Here is a 13,650-nt window from a genome sequence, read left to right as displayed (position 1 = left end):
CGATCTCAGGCAGAGGGAAATAAGGTCTCCCTGTGAGTGGGGGGAATAAGTTATCAGGTGGAAAAGCCCTGAGTTCGAGGTCCAGTCGATTACGGGTGGAATTTTTATGGGCCTTTTTCACAACGTGGCTAAGTTAATCGGTCTCAGGCATGGTTAGCATGGTTTTTTTCTCCCGGAAACTCTGGTTTTTCGCCTAGCAAAACAGAAAATCGACCATAGAACACATTCAATTTAAAGACAGTATACATGGGGCAATATGGTCTTAAACTCGACTATAACAATATTCAAATCAATCCGTGAACACACACTTCTATTGACATAATACACTTATAAGGATATTAATTCCACTTGGGAGCCATTAAAGCAATTATTAAAACTGGTTAGGAGCTTGCCAATGAGGATGGTGCGAGTAATTAATTAAGGCAAAAAGTAGGCCAATACGTTATTAAATATTGTATCAATAAACAGTTCTGTGAAACATGCAAGTGTCCAGTTACGTTTGGTATGCGGTGTAGTTATATTCCGAGTGAGACGAAAATATATTTCCACTGCGCAATGCTAACTGTGGCAAACAGAATTCTCTAAATATTATAGTGTGCATATACCGTAATGCATATATAAACTGTATGTTAGAGGAGATGCGCAGATTACAGATGCATAAAGAATGACAGAGTTAACACATTAATATATACTGTTTGAAGTCAACATGTTTGTCTCTTTAGAAATAGGAATTATGTGCTTTTTTCCAAATTGTATGGTGGATTCTGACATTGAAACTACAAATACCATTAAGGACTTAGGAGTTATTTTGTAATTCAACCATTATCCTTCCTCTCATGTTAACTCTGAGAGACTCAAAACTTCTGAGACTGATCAATCGTTCATGTTTTTAGAATGATAAATTATCCCTTTGCAGCAACTACATTGTGTGTGAAATCTGTTATATAAATAAATAGATCTTAAACAAACTAAATACATTTAATATTGGAGACCCCGATGCAATTAAATCAATGTGAGTCTCCGTTGTTTTAGCATGTTTAGTCGGTGTTTATTTATTTATTTATTTTATTATTATTTTTTTTTTTAGTGAACAAAATATACGGGTAATTGAGTTGGTACGAGGTTAAAGGGAATTATGGATTACTGGCTGTAATGATGCCGGATAGTCCGAATGACACAATTCATTCTTACTTGAAAGTGCTCATACGTATAATGTTTTCTGCCTGCTAAAAAACATTAGTAATTTTTAAAGTTGTGGGGTCACAAAAACTTTGGCAATGACCAGTATGTCTAAATTAGTGACAACATCAGTGATGTTACTAATTTACTCCATCTGGAGTCAGCGTCAACGTTACTGTTGCCTTATAACGCTAACATTAACAGCCAAATTTGGGGCAATGTTAATAATATCTACACACATTCATGGTCAATGGACCCTTTGTTTTTTCCTCATTACTTCAGCAGCGGACGAAATTTTCCCTATTCAAAAACTCAGTTCTGAATTTTTTTAAAATGAAAACGTTCTCTCATCTGAAAGAATAAAGCGAACTTGATCCTGAAAAATATCGAACTGGAAAAATCTATATTCATTTTTCGAAAACAGAGAGAGAAAATAACTCTACTAGAGAAAACGGCTTTTTCCCTTGTGTTTGTCACTTGGCATGCCGCTGCGTAAGGAACAATAGCTTTGCTACCGAACTCTTATTGTTCGAGCATTTGTGGAGCGTGACGACACATGATGTCATGATGTCTCATTTAACGTCTCTGTTTATTACTTAGCGATGAGATACGAGCACAAAGGTCACCACACAAGCATTTTTTTGATGTAATGCGAATTATAAAACCTCAAAAGTATTTTCTCGAATGTTCCAATAGTTAACTCACCGTTATTTGTAAAAAGCGTACATTCCTCATAGATCTACTTCGTTTTCTTTTAACTTAGGATCCCATCTTGTGAAAGTGAGTCACACCGTTGGTAGTTGCTCTTATACAACAACGGAGGTTAACCTGCTATTATTAGATTTCTGTGCTTGCATCTATCTACATGTTCCGGATATTGACCGGTCATTATGAGCTTCCTACAATGCACAGGACTTAGAATTTATCTCGGTGAGCCCGCAGAAATGCTGCATATTAAAAAGCGATAAATTTAGTGATGTAATCTTAAGAATTTTAATTGCCACTTTAAGAAATTGCCAGACTACAGTCATCCTGAAATGTATTGTAGACAATTCGGTATGCATGTTTTCTCTGGTATCATCGTTACAGGAAGTTTGATTTAATACGAGATTGCGTTGGTATTATTTCGCCGCAATCACCTTTCGAATATTAATTCTATTCAACTGTGGCAACTATAATACCTAGATCTAATTTGGCTGATTTCTACAATCAATATATACTAGCCTGCCAAATGTACTCGTACACACGTTGTTTTGCCGTACAATGTACGGCAAAACAGGATTAAAAGCGTGTAGGAAATAACGAATAACACTAACAAAGGGCCCTCGCGAGTAGCACAGCTGATGTAATCCCCGTTCTACCCACACGGGGTGGAAACAATCTGAGTTCGAATCTCGTCAATGACGTGAGGAATTTTTATGGGCTTTTTTCACGATGCGAATGAGTTGTCGGATATCAGGAAGAGGGTGGCACACTTTTTCTCCCGGAAACTGGGGGTGAGGGTGAGGTTTCGTCCAGCAAATAAGCAAATCGACCACAGACACATGCAATTTACAAACAATATATACGGTGCAATATGTCTGGTGTGCCACTGCGCCTAAAACCTTATAACAACAATCACAAAGCCGAATGAGTCGCGGCAAGACCCTTACTGAGTCTCAAAGAGGCATAATCGTCGGATGCATCAGCAATTTGTTACGCGAAACAGGTCACAAGTTGAAACCTCGCAATGTCAACTGCAGCCGACGTAGAAAAAATACAGGACAAGTAAGTGTGCGTAAACGGTCAGGTATGCCAAAAAAAAAAAACTGAAGAATTGGGATTGCCGATCCCAGAAGAAAGTTGTAAGACATCTAGTCTTATAAGTTTAAATAAGTATTGGTATTTTATTTATTTATTAGAGTAGTGGCGGCCAGAAACAAAGCGAATGTTCTAAAAGTTGTTTTGACAAATGGAAACGGAACACATTGTAGGGGGGATCAGAGAGAGAGCCATCCATGCAGTTGTAACGTCCGTCATGAATACAACGAAAGAAAGTCCAGAATAAAGGTATACGGACGCTTTCCTATCTTTAAAGTTAGTTCAATTCGTTACGGGTATGAGATCAGATCTGAAAATAGTCGGTGACACTCCGTTCAATAAAAGCAGTTCAGCTCGGGAGAACTGTTCCTGTAATTTTAAGATTCAGGAATGTCCCGATATAAAGATTTCTCGTACTAGAGGGTGAAAAGGATTCGCGGATGAAAGATTCCGAAAATGTATGTCCTCAGATCGGGCATTTTCAGAATAATATTGTGCTAGAAGTAATCTAAAGGGTTGTGCTAGAAGTAATCTAAAGGGAGGGAGCAACAGCAATAATAATAATAAAAAAGTAAGAATAGAGAGTGAAATAAATATAGTAATATGGAAAAAAAAAAAAAAAAATAGGTAGTGTAGTAATACAAGGACTAAAAGGGACAAGATATAATTGTACTTGGATAAAACGAGTAGAGTTTATAGGAAGGTTAGGTCATGAAGTTAAACTGAAATTGAAATGTATATATAAAAATATTATTTGTAATTATGAAAGTAATATATTAATGACTGGGTAGCTCTGAGGATGGATTATAATTGATTTAGATTAGTAACTGAGTGGCATTGTAGTTCAATTAAGATTTTTAGTGAAGGAAATAAAGTGAAGATATCAATGAATATTTAAATGAAGAAAGAATCTGAAAATTAATAGTAATGACTACCGATTTTGTATACAGTATATGTGTAAATAGTCGTTAGCATAATAAATGTTTTCTTATTTATTTCCTATGTCCATCTGATTGTTCACGAAATAAACACATTTTCCCGGTACTGCATTACATAAGAAAACTCCATCCTCTTCCGACCACCACAACTACAAAGTGATCAAAAAAGAACCAACCGAGCGATATTCCTGGAAAACTTTACGTTGCGCTCCAGATGTATTCGCACTTATGGACTACCAACCACCGAGCAGTCACACCGCTCAATGAATTCAAAGTAACTTCACTTTCTTTTAACAAAGGCAACTACTGTAAATTAAACAACAAAGAACAAACCGTCGGATAACATCCAAGAAACCGGCACTAAAATTAGAATTGAAAGTTAAATCTTTATTAAAAGATCATTTATGTAAACATACCTGTCATAACTTAAGCCATAAGTTTACTTTTTAGTAAGAAATAGTGTAAAAAAAATATTGAGTTGGAATAGTTTCAATAGCATATTTGTTCAAGAGATAAATACACAAGTAACTTATCCCACTCAAATATTGTGCATATAAAATGCTAAAATGTTATACTGTACAACACTTTCTTGTAACTGCTATACTGTATACAGATACCCTGTAAAAGCACACAGCACATCAGCGAATGCAGACATCGCTTCCAGTTGTGCCTAACCCATCGTTATTAGTACAGTATTACTATTAGTCATGTGATATGTAATGTCATATCCCCAGTTTGTGCAGATGCTAAGGGAAAAAAAAAAAAAACATATCACAAACTTGATCCAAAATCGGAAGAAAACTAAACTCTTCAGAAAACCAGAAGGCACACCCGATTATCGGAAGAGTTTGCAGTTATGCTAGTAACAATAAAACTCCTTTAGCTGCCATTAAGAAGACAGGGTTTAAATCAGTTTTCCAAAGCAAACAATTAAGAATAACTGTTAGGCACAAGACATTTGCCGCTTCTGCTATAACCGCTTTTAAAGAGATTATAAAGTGGCTTTTAGAAGATTTTTATAATCACTTTATCTATATTTTTTACCTCCAAGAAACTCGGGTTTTTCATCCAGGAAACAGGTTAACCTACCATAAATACGATCAATTTACATATATAAAACAATTATGTCTCCTGGCTTTAGCAGCCTTGGCGTAAATGCAGTACAGTTCAATCCAATCCAAACTTCTGGAATAGCTATTACTAATTAGATCGTGTTTATGACGAGGCTAGCCAATTACACAATACTGTACTCCTTACAGTATGAGAGGATTCAGCTGTTAAGAATTCTCTTAGACATCAGATAAATGAACAAGTTTTCTAAAGTTATTGTGCGCCCAGAGTTTACGCAATGTTCCCTCCGCATAGGCTTCCCGGGTATATATCCCTCTTTCTCTCGTGATAAGTCTTTGGGACGTATCGTTGCCTCCTCACTAGGTATGGAACGACATTAAAAGCAGGCAGGAACGGTAAATGTCGAAATCTAAGTAAACGGGGTTTTTTAAGCAAAAGAGCATTATTTACCATTTTGATTACGAAATGCTATGAAATGCTCGGACGACAACAGGCTAGATTCGTCAGGGTTAATGAACAATTGTGATTTGTCATATAGTACTTACGAGAAAGTGCTGCATAGCATTTCATATATTGTATATAGATCATTTGGGCGGGATAGGCTTCCAACCAAATATGCTATTAAAACCATTCCAAATGAATATTTTTAATATGTCTTTACTCAAAAAAAAAAAAAAAGATAAAAATTAAATAAATAAAAATTTCCAGAAAGAACTTGAGCCCAGCTATGCATATTTTACACTGCTACAGCAATCTCCGAACACTGTCCGTCTCAGTGAAAACCCAAAAGGTTTTGCCCGACATTTGCGGCTACCATTATAACTAAACAGGCCTGACGTAACCGAGTGGTCAGGGGCGAGAATGTAGCAGCACGCGCTCTTTGAGTGGACCGGGTTTCAAGCCCGTGATGTTAAATACGATTAATGTTTGTATTGATAATTTATTGTAAACTCCACTGACTTGGTGGTTGTGCCGGAGTATAAACAAGAACGTTTTTAAATCGTTTCGCTCCAGAGATCCAAGTTAATCATCCCTTCCTCGTTCCTTCCAAATTCTCCTTAAAATTTTCCAACACACAAACAAATAAAACACCAATCGTGTTCAAAGATTTCTGTTATTTTCAATTATCATGAACACGTTATACAATACAAATCTTCACCGGTTTAAGGAAATAAAGTAAGATGCCTACTCAAACGTAAATAGGATATGCCACGTGTATAAAAAAAACTTAGGGGCCTTTGTGGCACTGCTTTCCACCCTTTTTCAAATTACGCCTTCAAGGCATAGTGCATAACTTCTTTAAGTCTTCTTACACCTTGTACAAATAGAAAAGCTCAAGTTCAATTCCCTAGGAATTTTTTGCATACATAGGATGCAAGGAACTTTGTGGTTTTTTATTTTTTCTTTCACACACACCGTCGCCGAGTCAGACGGGATTGGGTGAGAATTGCATGGTTTTTTCATGCGGAAACTCAGGTTTTTAATTTACAAATTAGTCGAATTTATCATCGAATACAGTCAATTTACAGACACAGTATACTTTAGTTTTTTCGGTACAAATCATAACTCACCCAACGCTTTCTAATTACACAGAAATGTTCAAAGAGGCAAACGTTCTTACATCACACTATGTTTTTTTTTTTTTTTTTGTAATAAACAAATTTTATACTCTCTCCTTATGCATTCATCAAAATTAATAAAAAAAACTTTTAACATATTAAAGTCTTACAATTTAATTGAAAAGAAAAGATTCTTTTCCATTAGCTGAGTCTTTCCCTCTTTCTGAATTTTAAAATGTTATCATTATATGTCATTGAAAGAATGAGCCATGAAAATTAAAGTGGAGTATAAATTGCGTGATGGATTTTCGGCCACTCCCATGGTGTGTCGAACAATATCGGAACTTGTTCATTAGATGAGTCTTTCCATCTTTCTCAATTTTAAAATGTTATCATTATATGTCATTGACAGAATGAGCCATGAAAATTAAAGTGGAGTATAAAATGTTTGGCTGTTTAATGAAATATTTTTCAAACGTTAAACCACTTCCTTTACTCCATAAATACGTGTATAGTAAAACTCACTTGTAACCCTCTCCCAATCGCTAATTTTCAGTCGCTGAATTAGTGAATTATTACACCAGATACTGAAAAAACATTTAAACAGTTTAAAGTAAAATTAAATTAAATTTGAATATAATTAAATTTTTAATTAAATTAATTTTAAATAATTTGTACTTCTAAACAATACGGAATCTTCAATTTTTAAGGATGAGGACGGCTATTACGATCCATTAGTTCAAAGACCGCACCATTCCCAAGGTAATGTTAAGCTAACTAAATGGGCCTAAGCTGACATTACACATGTTGATTAGACTCCACAAAACAGCTTCGTGTGCTGCAAACTTCGGAACTTGTAGTTCATTAGCTGAGTCTTTCCATCTTTCTCAATTTTAAAATGTTATCATTATATGTCATTGACAGAATGAGCCATGAAAATTAAAGTGGAGTTTTTAAAACGAGATCTTTGCTATAGGCAGACTGGAGTCCGCGCGAGTACACAGTGGTTATGGTCACCGTCCTCCCCATACCGGATGTCAAAGGCCAGGGTTCGAATCCCGTAAATTACTTTAACTTTAGTGAGCTTTTTTCACTCCGCGGCTGAGATATTCGGTCTGAGGCGTGGACAGCAAGATTTCTCCATCCCCCAACAGAAACTCGGGTTTTTCGCCCAACAAAACAGGCAAAGCGACCAGAGAACACACAACGTATGGACATATTACACATGCGCAAATGAGTTAGTTCTTCGGTGGTCCTAATATGACACTTTTTTTCTTCTTTTATATATATATATATATGCAGACTGGGTAGTTTTATTCTATCTGATTTCTAAAAAGTTTGATTTCTGTTTCATTCTTCGTGACTCAATACTGCGTTCAGGAAAACATTAAGAATTTTAAGCAACTGGATGAAAACAAGAAAATGTCACCCCCAATTATGTAAAGGCCCCAGTGTTCAATATATGGTTTTTCATACATATGAAAATGTCTGTGTTAGCTTTCTATTACTATGATTTGGGGCCAGCTTCCAAGTACGAGCTCTTTTAAGAAAAACCCACTCAGGCTGCTCCTCCGAGTGGGTTTGTCACTTTCTATTCGTTTCTGGTGTTATGAATTCAAATCACGTAGAAGATTGGAGAAAGGCTTAAACGCATCTTAAATCGGGGTTGTAATTAATCGAGCTCAGATAAAGAAAGTTGGGTTTCTCCTCTCAGTTATGACTTTTTCAGTCGGTATAACACACAAACCGCGAGAATAAACTTCTAGTGACATAATACACAATAAACCACATACAGTAGACTGTGGAAATAATGGCACATTCTAGCTAACGGCACATTGAGATCGGATGTAGCACAGATGCCTTGCAGTGCCGAAAAAAAAAAGGAGTTAAAATGGTAAGTCACGTGATTACTGTATTTGTTTACGTTCGCCATTTTGAAAGTGAATCCTGTACTGATAACACGGATTATACCGCCGTTTTACATTTATTTTAAATTAAAAACCCCTCACTGTGGCTCCTAAAGTTAATAAACCTCATACAGAGAAGAAAAGAACAACATTAAAGCTTAGTGACAAACTTGATATAATCCAAACTATTACATTACGGTCGCCCGGAAAGTTAATTCATATACCCATGTATACGTATTGTGTCTGTAAATTGCGTGTGTTCTCTGGTGGATCTGCCTGTTTTGCTGGACGAAAGCCCCAATTTTTTGGGGGGAACCTTGCTATCTACTCCTGAACCGACTAACCCATGCAGTGAAAAAAGCCCATAAAGGTTCCTCTCGTCATCGACGGGTTTCGAACCCGGGCCTTTTCCACCCGGCGTGGGGTGGACGGTGACGATACCACTGTGTTCCGGCAGACTAAACTTAATGTAATAAATAAAGAAAATAGAACAGGGCGTAAACAGGAGTGTATTAAAGGCAGAATATAACATTGGATCATCAACATGTTTATGTTTTTTATGTGCAGTTATAAAATTTCATTCTTAATCTCCCTATTTCTTATTTAGCCTCATTATTTCTGCATTAAATATATTAAAAATAAAACTTTCTAGATAACGGAAAAGTCGAAATAAAGGCAACTTGAATCCCCGAAGGTGCCGTTATTCTGAAAGTTTACTGTAATTTAGGGTAGTGAATTAGTCGATGTGCCACAAAATTCCAAAACTAGCAATGAGTAATTTACACTCATTCCATCTTTTACGTAGTTTCTTACAAAGTGTTGTGCACGCAATCATTTTACTCACTGGCAATGATATTTTAATATTTCTTCCAAATTGTTGCCTTTAAAAACGAAGACAGAAACGATAATGTCGATATCATATATTTTTCACATTATATCGTATCGATCAATTTATCAAACAGGTCAGAGGATTTTACATGTAATTTGGCAAGAATATTAGCATTTACCGTATTTATTGTGAATACCTAACCTAGCCATGATTTAAGAATAGCTAGGTTGAGAAAGCTATAAACTAAAGCTAGACACTGATTTATAAGAACCCTCAGTGATTATTGAATTATGACCACCCCATCCGTAATGGACTATGCCGCATAGATCGCAGTATAAAAAACCCGAACAGCTTCCTAAGCTAGAAAAATAGAAATTTGCATCTGGTTGTGCAAGTCAAGGTGATAAACTAACAGTTATGGAACGTAGTAAAGATATCACGGAGTTTCAAAAGGGCAAACTATGGCAGCTTGTGCGTCGGATGCTTCCATATCGGAAACAGCATGTCTTGTCGGTCGTTCACGGCCCACTTAGTTAAGGTGAGGTGTACAAAGAATCGTGTCGAACGGGTCAAACCACTGCCCGCCGACAGAACTGTAAAGGATTACGCAAGGGATGTTCGTGGTAAGAAAAGGGTGGAGCGCATTGTACGGGCTCAATAACAGGTCACCGCTAGACAATTTACATCGCAATACAATATGGGGAATGCAAGAACAACATTCCACACACTCAGACGTTGGGGTTCCACAACAGATGATCCAAAAGACACCCTCTCCTCACCGCTGATCATCGTCAACGGCGAATGCTATGGTGTCAACAACACGCTGGTTGCATAATGGAAGACTGGAAACGAGTGTGCTAATCGGATGAGTCCAAATACCTGGTGTAACACACTGACGGGTGCCTTCATGTGTAGCGCAAACAACACAAGTCCATGGACCCATCGTGCATGGGGAGCCACTATCGAGGCAGGTGGTGGAGGTTGTTTAATATGGGACATGTTTTTCTGGCAAGAACTAGGTCCCCTAGTATGTACGGACCAATATTTCACTGGTGAGGTCTACCGCTAGCTCTTAAGAGGCCATGTGCACCCTGCCATGTTGCATTTTTCTCCGGACAGAACAGAAAGATCTTCCAAAACGATAATGCGCCGTGTCATTTGGCCTGCACTGTGAGCGAGTGGTTCGAAGCACCCACCTTGATTGGCCTCCAAATTCGCCTGACCTCAATCCAATTGAATACCTGTGGAATCTTTGGAAGGGGACGTGAGGCATATGGCCACGCAACCGTCATCTCCTCCGACTGTGGGAGCAGTGACAAGTAATAATAATGCTGTAAACTAAGTGATATAGCAATCTCGGAGAGAGATATACGTTAGAAAAATTACTGAAACTTATTATAACAAGTTTTCTTTTTTTTTTTTTTAGTATAACATCCTGTTATAGTAAAAACGGCTGCAAATGAAAATGCCATCCCGTGTAAATGTTAATGAGGTCATCATTACTCTTCGGAATGGTCCTCCTAAACCAGAGGAGGCCAAAACCTTGCGTTTCCATTAAAATATTTCCTAAATTTCAAGGGCGTCCCCTTCCAGAACAAATACAAATAAAGGTATTTGACAAAATTGAGCTACGAATATAAGTACTTTTATAAATTCATATAGTGGATGTCGCTTATTGTGATCACTTCGGGACTCATCTAAATTAATAACAATAACCGAAGTAACAAGAATGCAGCTGTTAAGCTCTGTTTATTAAAATCCAGAGAAAATGTGTACATAAAAAGGTGAAAGTACTGTAGACAGAAAGAAAGCATTAAAATCAAGCAATAGAAAATACTTTAATCTGACTGTCCACTATTTCTTCGAGAAAGTCTTCAATAAAAATGAAAATGCCATGATGTTTCTGTAAAGCTACACAAAACAATAAAAACAAATAAGAAAATATTAAATTCAAGAATTAGAAATGGGTTAATGCTCTACTGTAAGTCTTTTCTTTGACGGTGTAATAATGCCGACAACCACTATGAACTATATGAAACAACAGATACAGTACCATTTCTTTCTTTCACAGAGAAACTACACCGTGAAAGAAAGTACTGTATCTTTGTACGAAGCAAAATCAGTAACTAGCCACACAACGTGTCTAAATTCAAGAACAGATCGGGATGTTACGCAATCGCTTCCACTGTACATGCGTAAACTGCGATGAGACAAAAAAGTGATAATATAAACCGAAGCGCTAGTTTAGTGTTCATGCTACTCATTTGGCATTTCTACTCAATTTCTTAACCCCTACCGTGCGAGACATTTTTTTTTTTTTTTTTTTATTTTCTTTCTTTTTTCTTAGGTCCTAGCCACTGAAATCTCAGGAAATTAGATGGCAAGACCTGCCAGAGTAAATATCTAAATACTAGTGTACCTGATCTGCCTCCACGAGGCATAGTGTGGACAACGTTGGGCCCCAGCAGGCGTCTAGCGGCTAAATGGCCAGAAGAACAACGATACACAACACTACACTTACAAAATCCATACACTTTTAAATCTCTAGCCTTTACAGTAAACTGCCACACTCACAATGAAAGCAACGCGGAGATGGAGGAAACCCCTAGTGCCGTTAGACACGAACACACTATAAGCGGATTGAACAGTCTTCAGTCTCCCTTCCCTCTCTAGCTATCTCACGACTAGCGTTTGACCCTTGTCAAAACTACACAAGTCCCATACTCAAACATTTTTAACTCTACCCCGCATAACTTATATCTCTTTCGGCCTAACCCAATTTCTAGCGTTTCTCCCCCCCCTTTTTTTTTTAGGTCCTAGCCACTGAAATATCAGGAAATTAGGTGGCAGGACCTGCCACAGTAAATAGAAATCTCTATAATACTGGTGTACCTGGTCTGCCTCCACGAGGTATAGTGTGAGCAACGGTGGGTCCCATTAGGGGCCCAACGTCTAAAAGGCCAGATGAACAACGGTACAAAATATTACCACCACAATATCCATACACTTTTAAACCTCTGGCCTCTACAGTGCTCTGTATCACACGACAATGTATACTGCACAGAATGGGGGAAACCCCTGGTGCCATTAGACCCTAAACACACTATAAGCAGAATGAACTGTATATACCGGTACTTCAATCTGAAAGACTGGAATAAAACTGATGAAATAAAATCAATTAAATGAATGGAATAAAATGATGAAATAAAATCAATGAAATGAATGGAATAAAATGATGAAATACAATCAATGAAATGAATGGAATAAAATGATGAAATACGTGAAGAAATGATGAAATAAAATTTAAATAAAACAGCACATCCACCTTGGGAAAAGGGCGCTCCCAGGGGAGAGAACATCACACTTTGGGAGCTTCTGCCCTAGACCAAAAAATGCTAATGTCTTCACAATCCGTAAAGGAGGTGAGAAGGGAAGGGCAGTTACTGCACTGACCAGGGATTGATTTCAGTAGTGAGAAACTGATCAATCTAGTTAATTATCTTGACGAAGCCATAAAACAGTTGGATACAATAAACAGTTTTGACATTATTTTCCTCAGCTTCAGTAAATCTTTCAATAGTCGTAGGATCCTCATGAAGGGATTTCATATGAACTGGAGCTTTTAACTGTGGTTATTGGTAAGATCCTTCGTTGGATCGGGGCTGGCTAAAAGACAGAACAAAAGGCTCTCAGCTTCAAACCAGTTTGGCTTCAGACCTGGGCACTCTACAACAGATGCTCTACTACAGCTTAGCAAGAAAAGGGAAGAATCTGAATTCAAGTATGTTCTGACAATCTTCGTTGACTTTAAAGCAGCGTTCGACTCGGTCTGGTGACCTAGTGTCATCAGACGGGTTACACAGATATATTAGTAAATAACAAGCAACCACAATTAAAATAGCCCAATTTTCGGCTATCTGATCTAATAAGATCGCACTCCAGACAATTCTAAAATAGATGTGTAATAAGAGAAAAAGCAACCAAATTTGGTACGAAAAACAATTAAATCCAAAAATCATTAACAAAGGAAAAGTTGTACTGTGAACGATCTGCATACCACAACCCCAATCCACTTCAGCATAAATTCGGTATGTAAGGAGTAAGAATCATACAGACGATGGTACTGCACAGTACCTCTCATCTTACCAGATCGTACTTGGATTGTGAAGCTCTACTATCAGGATAGAAACAATATAGTAGCAGCGTTTTTGGATTACAGTTGTTGTAAGCACCAACCGGGTTCGATTCCCGCCTCGGGCTTGGATCAAAGTTCTGCAAAAAACCTTGGGAGGTGCATTATGGCCACAGAAGCCTATGCGCCAACAACTACCAAAAAAAAAACACCAACGAAGAGGTCCGATCATGCT

The sequence above is a fragment of the Mastigoproctus giganteus genome, chromosome 7 (genome assembly GCF_048544385.1).
Source record: "Mastigoproctus giganteus isolate SK-2022 chromosome 7, ASM4854438v1, whole genome shotgun sequence".
Taxonomy (NCBI): Eukaryota; Metazoa; Arthropoda; class Arachnida; order Uropygi; family Thelyphonidae; genus Mastigoproctus; species Mastigoproctus giganteus.
This window is presented reverse-complemented; position numbering follows the sequence as displayed.